Here is a 12,716-nt window from a genome sequence, read left to right on the forward strand (position 1 = left end):
AATCTTACACGTGTACACGAATTCTGTTAACCGTGTATTTACCCGTGCTTTTTTTAACGTGCACACAGTACACGGATTCTCATAATATATCAATCACGTGTAAATATATATACACGGGTTTTTCTTAATTTTGCGTGTATTTAGAAAATACAAAATTTAATTTATATTATACAAAACGTGTTTTTATAAATAGAAAAATATTTATCTATATTATTAAATTTGTCCTACAATAAAATTGTTTTAATTTTTATTTGTTACTTGTTTGACTTATAACGGCGTAGTCTTATCGACGTACACTAATCCTCACGGCGGTTTTACCTAATTCTTAATTTAATAGTTTATAATAATACTCCCAGATCTAACAACGAAAATCAAAAAGTTGGGTATGGCAGTATGCCAAGCGTGTAGGAGATAAAGGTTACCTATTGTAATATGTGCGATGAAGACGATTTAAATGGATTTGCATGTGCCGGTGGAAGTACCTACTGGATCATTGGGCCGAAACTTGAAATTTATACCTAATATATGGCCAACAAACTCTCAATCACTCATCGATTGTGAAATCGATGTCCAGTGTAATGTCTCGTCTGATCGAGTCACTATAAGTGCAAATGTAGCACAGAAGTTTGAGATTACAGGGAGCCAATGGTCAATGATAGATTTTCTCATCAAGTATCTTAAACCACTCCAAGTAATAATAACGACATTGTTTTGTAGCGAAAAGCATTCTCCAGTGTCAATAGTCAGACCACTATTAAATAAAGTAATTCAAAAACATTTATCAATACTTGAAACTGAGAATGAATTTGAAATAAATTTCAAGCAAACATTATTATCAGAAATTCAAAACCGTTTTACTCTAGAATACTGCTCATCCGCCTCATCCGACACTACAAGCGTAAGCCAAATATCATCTCTTCTCGATCCAAGGTATAAGGATTTAGTCTAGTAGTTAGGTACTACTTACCCAGTTTGTATTAATAATTAATATACTATGACTTTGAAAGTAACCGTGTTATTAAATACACGTGTATTTCTAAATATCCGAAAATACGTGTTATTAAATACCCAAAAATCCGTGTATTATTAAATATACGAGTTAATACTCGTGTTTCATAATTACAAGCGTATCCGTGTATTTAAGTACACGTGAAATAGTAAGCCCTACTATATACCATATAGATGTAGATACGTCATTGTCATTGTACAGCGTACCTATGTGTGTGTGTTCTATATTATCAAGGAGTTTCACAGCTCCGTCACTCCAGCACCCCAAGTTTAAAATTTTTACACAAAAATTTCACAAAATTATGTTATCATTTTGTAACGAAATGTAAGCATGATAACTTTTTTTGTAACTTGCAAGAAAATTCATAATATCGAAATTAAATTCCGGGTGCTGGGGTGACGTCACCCTAGCACCCGGTGACTTTCAAAATGGTCCGATTGATTTGAAATTTTCAGACGATTTTGTAACCGTTTTGTAACCAAATGTAATCCAAAATTCGAGTTGCTTGTTTTGGCTTTATTCTAATAAGAACCATTTTAAGGATATTAATAATTAATGTTGTAATATTATATACGCACTGGCGTGTTTAAATTATAACAGTATAATATTATATACCCAACAACGTATAAAATATATTTTTGAAATAAAGGTTTAATACTATAATTTATTGAAGTGAAAATTTCTTTAGGCACGTTGGGCACCCCGTATAAGAAAGCATTTGCGAGTGAGGAAAAAAGTATGATCTCGCGACACCGCCACCACCACCGCCACCGCCACCACGAGTATATATATGTACCGTAGTAATCGTAGTATACATTAGTGTATCAAAGCTGCGCGCGCAGCAGACGGCAGTTACGGGAAAACAACAACTCATTGTTGTAAAGCATTTGTAATAATTTTGACATGTAATTTTTTTTTCTTTTATGTAAAATGACTGAAATAATTATGTATAGTATTTTATATTGATAAATAAAACAATTCGTGGTACATTATTTCCTAAGCATTACAAAATTTTTAAAAACGAAGTGAAATTGTTCTAATATATATACACATACACGCTCACACTTAAGTATAACAGTATATATATTATATAGGTATACATGTACTCTCGGTGGCGGTGGCGGTGGCGGTGTCGCGATTTCATACTTTTTTCCTCACCCGCAAATGCTTTCTTACGGGGTGCCCAACGTGCTTAAGAAGTTTTCACTTCTACCGGCAGTCCTCCGACTGGCTAGGTTTTTTATTTTTTTTTTTAGTTTTTAGTTATGAATGTTTTAATTTTATTCATATTTTCTTAAATATATATATTATATAATATTATAGTGTTTGTATTTATATTATTATATCATGCGTATTATTTATATTTTATACCTAATTAATTTATGTTTATATTTATAGTTTTGAATTATAAAATCCAATTTTGTATTGGTTTCTAAAAAGTAATTAGTAATTACTTTCATTGTAAGAAGGTTAATATAGGCAATCGTGATGAAATAAATTTTTATTGTAACACTGCAGTGGTGGTTTTCATCTAATAAATAATATGTGTTTGCGTGTTACTATATACTGTTACTGATGATAATTCTAAGGACTTATCCCATCTGTACAAACATATATTTTGTTAGAAAATACAAATTACTAAATAAACATTCAGTGAGCCACATATTTTTAGTGATTTTTAGGAGTTATCAAAAAATAACATTTGTCTCATATTTATAAGTTAGTTACAAAATGAATAATATTTTTTAAATATTCACTTTTTAAAAGAAAAAAAAGCGGGAAAGTGGGTATCGCTCCGCTGTACATTAGGCGATGGGGTGGACCTCTGACTAGGGTAGGTTAGATTTGAATGCAATGATAAGTATCATTGTATACGAAAAACGATTCTGAACTGAGATGATTTGTCAGTCTAGGATATATTATATTTAAATATTGTCATATATTCTATTTTGAAACAAATATTTTATTTTTCAATTAAGACGCATTTTGAATAAGGTATGGTTAATCAATTTTTCCAAAAACATTGCATGTAGTTATCATAATTCATAATACCTTATAGATATAGGTACATATACCGGGTTTGAGGATAAATCGTTATCATTACGCGATTTCATAAAAATTTAAAAATCTTTATGCGTATTGCATACTTTAAAACCAAACATAATGTGAGAATCGAGATTTTATGGGTTAAGGCTCTGTAATTCCCAAATTAAATGATCACCAAATTTTGGATCTTGAAATCATTTTAATGCGTCGCAAGCATAATATTTAAAGATAAAAAACTTAAAAAATATAAATAAATAAATAGTTGAATTTAGGGAAAATTTGGTTTTGTTTTGATACTACGGTTACAAAAATGCAACCGAAGATCTTGACGATGATGTTACGTTTGGGCTTTTTAATCACGTGTATGTTTTTCCGGATATGAAAATCACTGTGGCGTATAAAACATTACAATAATAACTTATGCTGATGTATTAGTGAGGAGAAGTCAAGGAAATCAAAGAAGAGAAGTTTTCAAACAGGTAGATTGGTTATGTACTTTCGTCAAGCTGTATAGTGAATAAACTAGTAGTAATTTGTGAATATAATTTATGTTGATACTATAATCCTCGAAATTCATACAATAATCATTATTTCTGTGATTCCTCTCTTTTCTGAAATTTAAAAAAATAGTTAAAAAATAAAAATCAAAAGTTTTGAAAAACACATATGTTTTAGATATAGTTTAGAAGTTTTCTCAAATATTAAACAAGTTTGTATCGACACAGGATACCTATTAAACAAGATAAAAAAGTCTAGGGTTCGGAAAGAAAAAGCAAACCGAATAATAAAAAAAAAATAGTGGGGACGAGCTTCCGTGGTACAACTCAAGAATTTAAAGAAAGAAATCGGAGCGTATTTAAATGAATCGGACGAAGTTAAACAGCGATGCATATACCAACCCGTATCGGACTGGGACTGGGATTGGTATTTTTCGTAGACATGCAATACTTTTTAAATTAACATATTTAAAATAAAATAAATAAATAATAACGTGTATAATGCAATATAAATTAATTTAATATATGAATTTATAGGTATCGATAAACGTCGCATTGAACAGATAATTTTATCTGGAATTATTGTTTTAAAGCATCTATTGAACACCATTTTTAATTAAATTGTATACAGATAGTGTAATGTAGTCTGCAGGAGAAGTCAGTGGATTAAATAGTAAAATTGGAGGGGTAGTAAGTCCTCACTAATGACGCCTATGGTAATGCTTTATATTCCGCTGACTTTTATCGAACATCCTTCAAAATAGGAATATTATTAAATAATTGTTTTTTTTTCGATCCGGGTATGGTAGGTTTTTGAAGTATTATCAAACACTTCTCATAAATATACTCAAATGCTTTGATGTAAAATATGTGTTATATGTTTCAAAAATTAATTATCTGTTGTTATATTATAATTAAGCATTAACTTTTGAACGTCCAGGCTAAAAAAATCTGCCATCGAAGCACCGGTGCCCAAGTGCGTAAATCGTTGATGACCATATTGTTTGGGTCGGGAGCATATAACGATAATACGCTCGCACCTGGTCAACAACTTATAATTACGCCCCACTAACACCTTGCAGGTCTTAAAATTATGGAGGAGAAGCATGGGTGTGTAGTAGTGTAATAGCTCAGACAGCAGTGGTCGGGATCGCCGGGCAAATACTGTCTGAGCTATGTAGCGCGTGTTGTGTAAAATGTGTATTTGTGCAAGAGTGTGTATGAGTGTGGGTGTGTATACAATAACTAATAATCAAATGGTAACACGTTTCAGGTAATAGAGTTGCTGTATAATACACAATATCAATAATAATAATTTTTACAAATGTATAAAAATCACAGCAACACCTGGGTACCTATTTTAATATTAATAAATAACAGCCCTTATGGCTAAGCAATATAAATATAATAATTCAAATGTATAGCCCTTGCGACTGACAATAAAAATATAATAATTTGGCCCTTCTGGCCCAACAGAGTAAAAGTATAATTTATTAAAAGCTCGGCCCTTATGGCATGAACAAACCAAATAATAATAAACACAGCTATTAGAGCTGATGATCGTGTAAAAATAATTAATATACATATAAATAATGCACGGTCCATGTGGAACGATAATGATAAATATGACAAAAATATAATAATAATAATAATAATAATAATAAATCAAGCCCTTTTGGCTAAACAGTATAATATAATAATCTGGCCCAACAGAATATAAGTGGTTATAGATGCTCGGCCCTTATGGCCCGAACAAACCCAAATAATAATAAGATGTATATAAAAAGAAGAACTCACAATTATGACGGTGCTCGGCTGGCCAGCTGCTACCTGAACCTATGCTACAATAACAATAATTTTAACACGCAAACACAATTAGAAAATGTAATAATTCACGCCTTGCACAAATTAAATAATAAGTGGCGATTCGCGCCTTACACAAATAACTCAATTTGAGTGCTACAATTTAAATTAAATAATTTTGCGCACGACAACGTACGGTACACTACAATGTCACGGGTCACGGCGGCCGTGTTAATAATTCGCGTAGACGGCGCGGCGGCGTATGATGATAACGTGGTGTATAGGTAAGGTGGCCAGATATAAAAATCCAAAAAAAAGTACATTTTAAAACTTAGGTCCTCCTCTGTCATAATTAACCAATGTGTGTACTTTTCTACCTATTTTGTCCATACCATAGCTATTAGCGGCCATGGGTCATCTCTATTTATATAATTTGTTTTTTTATCTGATACCTCTATTATTTTTTTTCTATAATCAACAATTAAAACTTATTATTTGAAATTATGTCAACTAATTTGGCGTGTGTCTAAGATGAAAATACTTTAAATTTAAATTTTTTTAAGTAAACTTCAACTAAAGTATAAATTATTGTTTAAAGGTAAAAATACCAAGTGTAAAATTTTCTAAAATTATCTTCAGTTATGTTAGTTAGGTATTTGGTTATGACCATTGTTGTAAATATCTAAACGGTGGTAATAATCAAAATATAAAAAAAACAGTAAAAACACATAAACACGTATTAGCTTATATTTAAAAAAAAAGAGTACTGTCCTGCGAAAAAGGGTACGTCTGGTCACCATATGTATAGGTAATCTACATGTTATATAACTCACAAGACATTCAAAAATTCAATTATAACTATAACAAATATAAACAATACGACAAGTGATATATGTGTGTGACCAGCTGTTCCTCCCGTGACTTATTATTTCTTAATTACCTATAATTATCTATTTACATATATATTATATTTACATTGTTGCGGCGGCAACACATATTATCATTCTAAAAGAAGTAAAACATTGTATACACGATGAAAACAATAATAATACAATACAAGAGCAATATTTACAATGTTTATGTCAATTCAATTAAAAAACTCAATTCACACGATGTACCTACTAACTTGAATTTACCCAAATAAGAGTCGGCAGGATTGCACCGGGCAACGACATGAAGTTTGCTAAAAATTCGAAAATGTGATATTTTATCGTTGAATCGTCGCCATTAAACTTCAATATTGTTATCAAGTATAAGACCAGTGCGGTTGTAAGTATAATATATTACGTTTGTGTGGCAATTTATGGTAAGAAAAACATTTGTATTTGTATAATCACAATATTAAGCTACTTGATCAACTCACTTCTCAGTCCGTAAGTACTAAATCGTTAGCAAAATTCAATAAATACGATTATATATAAGGAATTTGGGTATTTTTGAAAAACAAAATAATGTTATTTTAAGTTTTAAATGAGTCTATACTATTTAAGGATAGCTATAATTTTGTAATTACGTGATGTAATCGTGGACTGTATAAGGGTTGGACTTTTGTTTTTTATTACAGCATAGGTATATCAAAATATAAATTATTATAATTTTACGGATACATTACATGAACATTGATAATATTACATAGGTATTATTTGCGTGGTAGATATATTATATTATACTATAGTACAGCGATTTCCAACCTTTATAGTTGCACGACCACCAATTTTATAAAAAAATCTTTGAGGTTCACTAAAAGCTCACTTATATGCCTATATGCATATTATATATATAAACAAACGTCAATGGATATTTTAGCTTTAAATCACTTTCAACATTCATTTATTCTTATATTTATTTAAAAAAAATTCTAAAGTAAAGAAAAGTGTAGAAAAATGTACATAGTTAAGTTGTCTAAAAGCCCATAAAGTTTCTCAGTGCAATTTTAGCGTTTACTGGATAATTTTTCCTATAATTTAACCCAGTTGCGGCTCGTGAGGTTCAGATAAGATGGAGCACAAAAAAAAAGCAAAATATACCTATGTAAGGTGTCAAAAAATATTAATTTTGTAACGATATGATTTTTATCTGTTTTTATATTACATTGTTGATATCATTATAGTTATTAGTTATTACTTTATAAGTTGACTTGAGAGCATAATGGTGGTACTTAATGGATAATATACATTGTACTGTTGTGCGTTACTGAGTTATCATCTCGACGAATGTCGAGACATAATTTGCGGAGCACAAACAATTTGTGCTCCACGTATTATTTAATCCATTTATAGATACTTTTCAATATAAAAAGTCGCGAAAAATTTTTATTATTATTGTATATGTATATTTGTACTACAAACTATGTGTATAATAATCAATTATATGCTTCTATAATAGGAAACTAATAATTTTTAAATAATTTTTTTGGGTTGTTCACGTGCTCCTGTGCACCATACCACAAGCCACCACTGATTTAACCAGAATGGCACTAATCGTATGCTTTTAAAAAACAATTTTAAAGTCTGATCATATAAAAATTCAATCAATGAATCTTCTCCACTTGCTGATATTTTCCAAGTAATCTTCTTTGAAGGGATTTTTGATCTACTGGATAATCTCTTCAATTTCAGGGAAGTTTACACAAAAAGAGTGTAAAAATGGTTTTAATTAGACCTATTATAAAATAAAAATTATTAAATTAAGAATAATAAATAATTAAAAATAACATAAGGTTGGAGTATAAAGATTTGAGGTGATCTTTTATAGCTGTAGATGTTGATTTATTAATTTTGACTTCGTTGGTTTTAAAAATATCATGTAGGACTGGAAATACATCAAAGGAATCTTGTTCTTCTTTTAGAGCCCATCGTTGAAGTTTGATTATCATTGCATCAACTTTGACTTTCACATTAAACTTATGAACTTTCTTGCCTTCTAGAGTTAAATTAGGACGCCGAGGGCACCAAAAATATCCATCAAATATGCCAACCGTTTTAATCAGTTTTTATCAGTCACCAATTTTAACTAAGAACTTGCACATTTTCCATCATAATCTCATTCTATAGGATATATAGGATAACCCTAAGTTCATTGCGGAGTTGAAAAATCTTGATAAAACTTCTCGTCAACCAACGAACTTTACGGTGAAGCAGAAGCTGTTGATGTTTACTGCTCATTTCATGACACAAAACACCAAACAGGTTGGAATTTTAAGTCCTTGCTTTAATTAAGTTGACGATTTTAATTGAATTATTGGGAGATTTTTTCAGATACTCGACCATAACGTTAATTGCAAGAGTCTCTCTATGTATGCTACAATGTGTCTATTGAACTAAAGGAGTAACTGACCTCAATATGGTAATTAATCCAGTATACATATAAGACAAAGCATGTGCCCCATTAGTTGTCAAACCTACACACTTTGACCTATCTACTATCGTATCTTTCATAAAGCTGTCAACAGATTTGAAAATTTCTTAGCCAGTTGTTTTTGTCAAAAAAGACTGGAAAACAGCATTTCTTCTTCAATATTGTCGTTTAACTCAAAACGAACAAAATTTAATAAATTATCCTGGCCAGCAAGGTCAGTATTTTCATTAAGTATTGCAGCAAAAAATATTTACTTTGTTTCAAAACAGTAATAACAGTTATTTTCACATTTACTGACATTTCATTAACTCTTCTTTTTACAGTCATATTTAATAACAGAATTTCAATTATTATTATTTTTTGTACATTTTTCATGAAATAAAGCATTACTCATTATTTTTTCTGCTGGAACAATAAGTTGTTATCCCATGATGTGAGCTGACCCTTTCTTTGTGATTAACAATGAAAGCTCATAAGAAACTCAGGTACTTATGTTTTGTTTTGAAGATTTTTACGAGGTTGACTTAGTCATAGAAATTTTTTTTTCTTGGTTCGTAAGAAATTGAGAGTTTTTTTCTATATATTTAGAATGTTTAGTTTTGGAAGATTTCGTTGAGTTGGAGGAGCCAGTCCCCCTTAGGGAAATCGGTCAGTACTCAAAATTGACGAGGTTACAAATTCTAAAAAGTTGATTACAAATAGTTACAAATTGAGTTTTATAAGTTACAAATTGTTTTAGAAGATTTCGTTAAGTTGGAGGGGCCAGCCCCTCTTAGGGAAATCGGTCAGTACTCAAAATTGATGAGGTTACAAATTCTAAAAAGTTGGTTATAAATAGTTACAAATTGAGTTTTATAAGTTAAAAACTGTTTTGGAGGATTTTGTTGAGGTGGGGGGGGGGGGCATCGTTAAGTTATCCCCTCAATGAGAAATTATCCGTTGCTTGAAAAATATTAAGTTACAAATTCTAAAAAGTTGGTTACAAATGGTTACAAATGGTTACAAATGGTTACAAATGGTTACAAATTGAAAAAACAAGGTTACAACCATTTTTGAAAAGGTCTTATACACAGGGGGGGGGCTAACTTCACACACATTCAAAATTCTTAGAAAAATATTCTGCTTTAGAATATGAAATTAAAACTATGTTGTCATTCAAAAATGTAAAAAAACTTAAAAAATGATAAGGATAAAAAATATTTTAAAATATAATTTTTTAATAAAAACGTTTGTTTTTTAACAAATTGAAACTATGTAAAAAAATATTTTGAAAAAGTCAATACTTTTTTAAATAATGAGTGTTCTTCGATAAAAAAATCACCCTGTATATGTCTTAGGCCATAGGCCATATGGAATATCAGGTTTTTTGCAAAAAGACTAGGCCCTTTGCAATGGGGTAGCCCGTTTGTGAATTATTTATTAATTTTCCAAACAGCCTGATGTTTTTCAGGCTCATTGCATACAGAGTAACAGCAGTTAGGCCTTTTAAGAACTATTATTATTTTATGGTAATAATACAGTACATTTATGTATCATGTAAACTGACTACTAGTTTTATTATATATTTCTAACTAAAAAAAATATGTAAAATCATAAATTAAATTGAAATATCACAAAAAATATTACATTACAATATAAAATATTAAATAAAGTATTTATTTATTGTTAAACGTGGTTTTTGTCGTGGCATCTTGAGCTACACAGTACATTGTTTTTTTGGTAAGCGCATATCTTTGTTTTGCATGACGGAAAAATAGTAAGTAGTTCTTAAATTATTTACTTTTATTTTGTTAACTGTATAGTGTATACCTAATATTAAATACATTTTTAATAGACAATATTTTAAATTGTATTACCTAATCTAATAATTATGTATTTATTTAGAAAATTAGTGGTAAATAAATACCTAGATAAAAGTTAAATAACTGAACTAGCTAATATGTTTGTGGCTTTTAGAATTTAATGTAATGAATTTTACTTGCCAATTTTTCGTATTGGTCTTATCTCAAATTCATGTTATGTTTAAAATAAAAACAAAATATTAATTAAGACCGTTGAACTGAAACGCTTAGATGTTTGAAACTGTATGAGTGTGTGTATTGAAAAATCACTTGTCTTATATATTAAGTTGAGAAATTTAAGATACATTATCATATCAAAAATGTCCTTGTTGCACAACGTTCATATTATTAGTTTACCTTCTGTAGTAATGTGTAGAAAATAATGATGTTTTCAGTCGAGTACCTCATCTATATATCGAGTGTATGAAACTTATAAATTATAATATAATATATAATGAAATACGTGTTTTAATATTTAATAATTATGTAATGTAAAATGATAGTTTTTAGGCAGATACTTGAAGTAATCTTTTTTTAACATTCATAATGATTATACATGCGAGGTTTTCACCAAATGTAATCGTATAATTAATATCTGATGAATTTTTTTAATTACTACGTACCTACTTATCTCGCTTGACGTACGTTGTCTGTAATAAAGATTTTTTTTTTACAATTAGGTATGTTGCTAATGAGATCCTGTGTACTTTGTTGCCTGTTAAAATGCCAAATCTATTTACAGATTATCCCACTACTTATTGAATATTTGTCTCAATATATTTAGTTTACCGGTGTCTGATCATATTAATCCAGAGGTGACACCTGCATGCTCTTTTAGTGACACCACTGACACGATTAACTTTTTTTCATTCGTGCCATGGAATACATAGGAATACTTAGTATCTAATATCAGTGAAATACATAGGAATGTATTCAATTAAAAAAAAAAAAAATGTTTAATCTAGCTGATATGTATAGAGAAATTAAAATCCTACCAGAATATTCTTATTTGACTGGTTTGGTAAACACAATGTCAAAAAAAGATTTTCTATTGGGTCATTGATACCTAATTTAAAATAACGCTTATATGCTTATATGTAGTATATTAACAATAATCATAATTAAACACTGATGAAACGTTATTGGTAAGATTGTTATAAGGAGTAAATGAGTAATGAGAATATTAAAAGCATTATATTATATTAAATTAAATTAAATTACATTTGTATTACACTGTACAAATAAGAGCTTCTTAAATGTTTTGAATTTAAATGATTTGATTGGTTATCTACCAACAAGTTTTTATATGCTGAAAAATATCTCTAACATCAACTGAGGCGATAGGAGCAGACTCGATTAATTTGATGGTGTGACAAAAAAATATATTTCAGCTGTCTAATTTAAATCCGGATTACTTGATTACTTGATGCAAGTTCAAAATGAAAATAATTTATATTACACTTGGTATTATGTAATACTAATATATCAATGATGTTAAAATTTTCATAAAAATTTAAAATGCATTAAAAACTTCAAAAAAGACAATATACAAAATATAAAATCGGCTAAAATTTAAAAAATGCTAGAACACAGAACTCTTGAAACACATTTGTGTCTTGGAAAGTATGGTGTAAGATATTACAAAAAAAGATGCAAATGCATTGAAATTCGAACTCTAATAATTAAAGTACACTTAATTTATCAAGTATGAATGTATAAATATATTTTTTTATGTATCTAAACTTATTAAAATGTTGAAAACTATTTTTATTTTGTCAAGTATTTTATGATTTAGGTATTATTTTCTTCGAGTACTTCTTCCTCGGGATTTTTTTTCAAAATTTATCAAAAAAATAAAAATCGCATTGGAAATTAATAAAATCTGTAGACACTCTCTTAAATAAATTAATAAGTTAGCAAGATAAAATAGCAAGCCATTAATATTAATGAACAAAAATTAATAAGAATATTATTTGTATACGTAAAAATTGTTTGTTAAATTGAATATATTTTTTTTTTAATGTAGCTTGATTGGTATTGTAACTACCTATAGAAGAACTAAATACACTTTCATTAAATACAAAAGCATATATATATATTATAAAAAATAAATTTACATACAGATAAAAGGTTATAAAATATTTTTTAGTCTTAAATAAATAT

Source organism: Diuraphis noxia, unplaced genomic scaffold (assembly GCF_037042655.1).
Source record: "Diuraphis noxia isolate RWA-SAM2 unplaced genomic scaffold, SU_Dnox_SAM2 contig0001, whole genome shotgun sequence".
Taxonomy (NCBI): Eukaryota; Metazoa; Arthropoda; class Insecta; order Hemiptera; family Aphididae; genus Diuraphis; species Diuraphis noxia.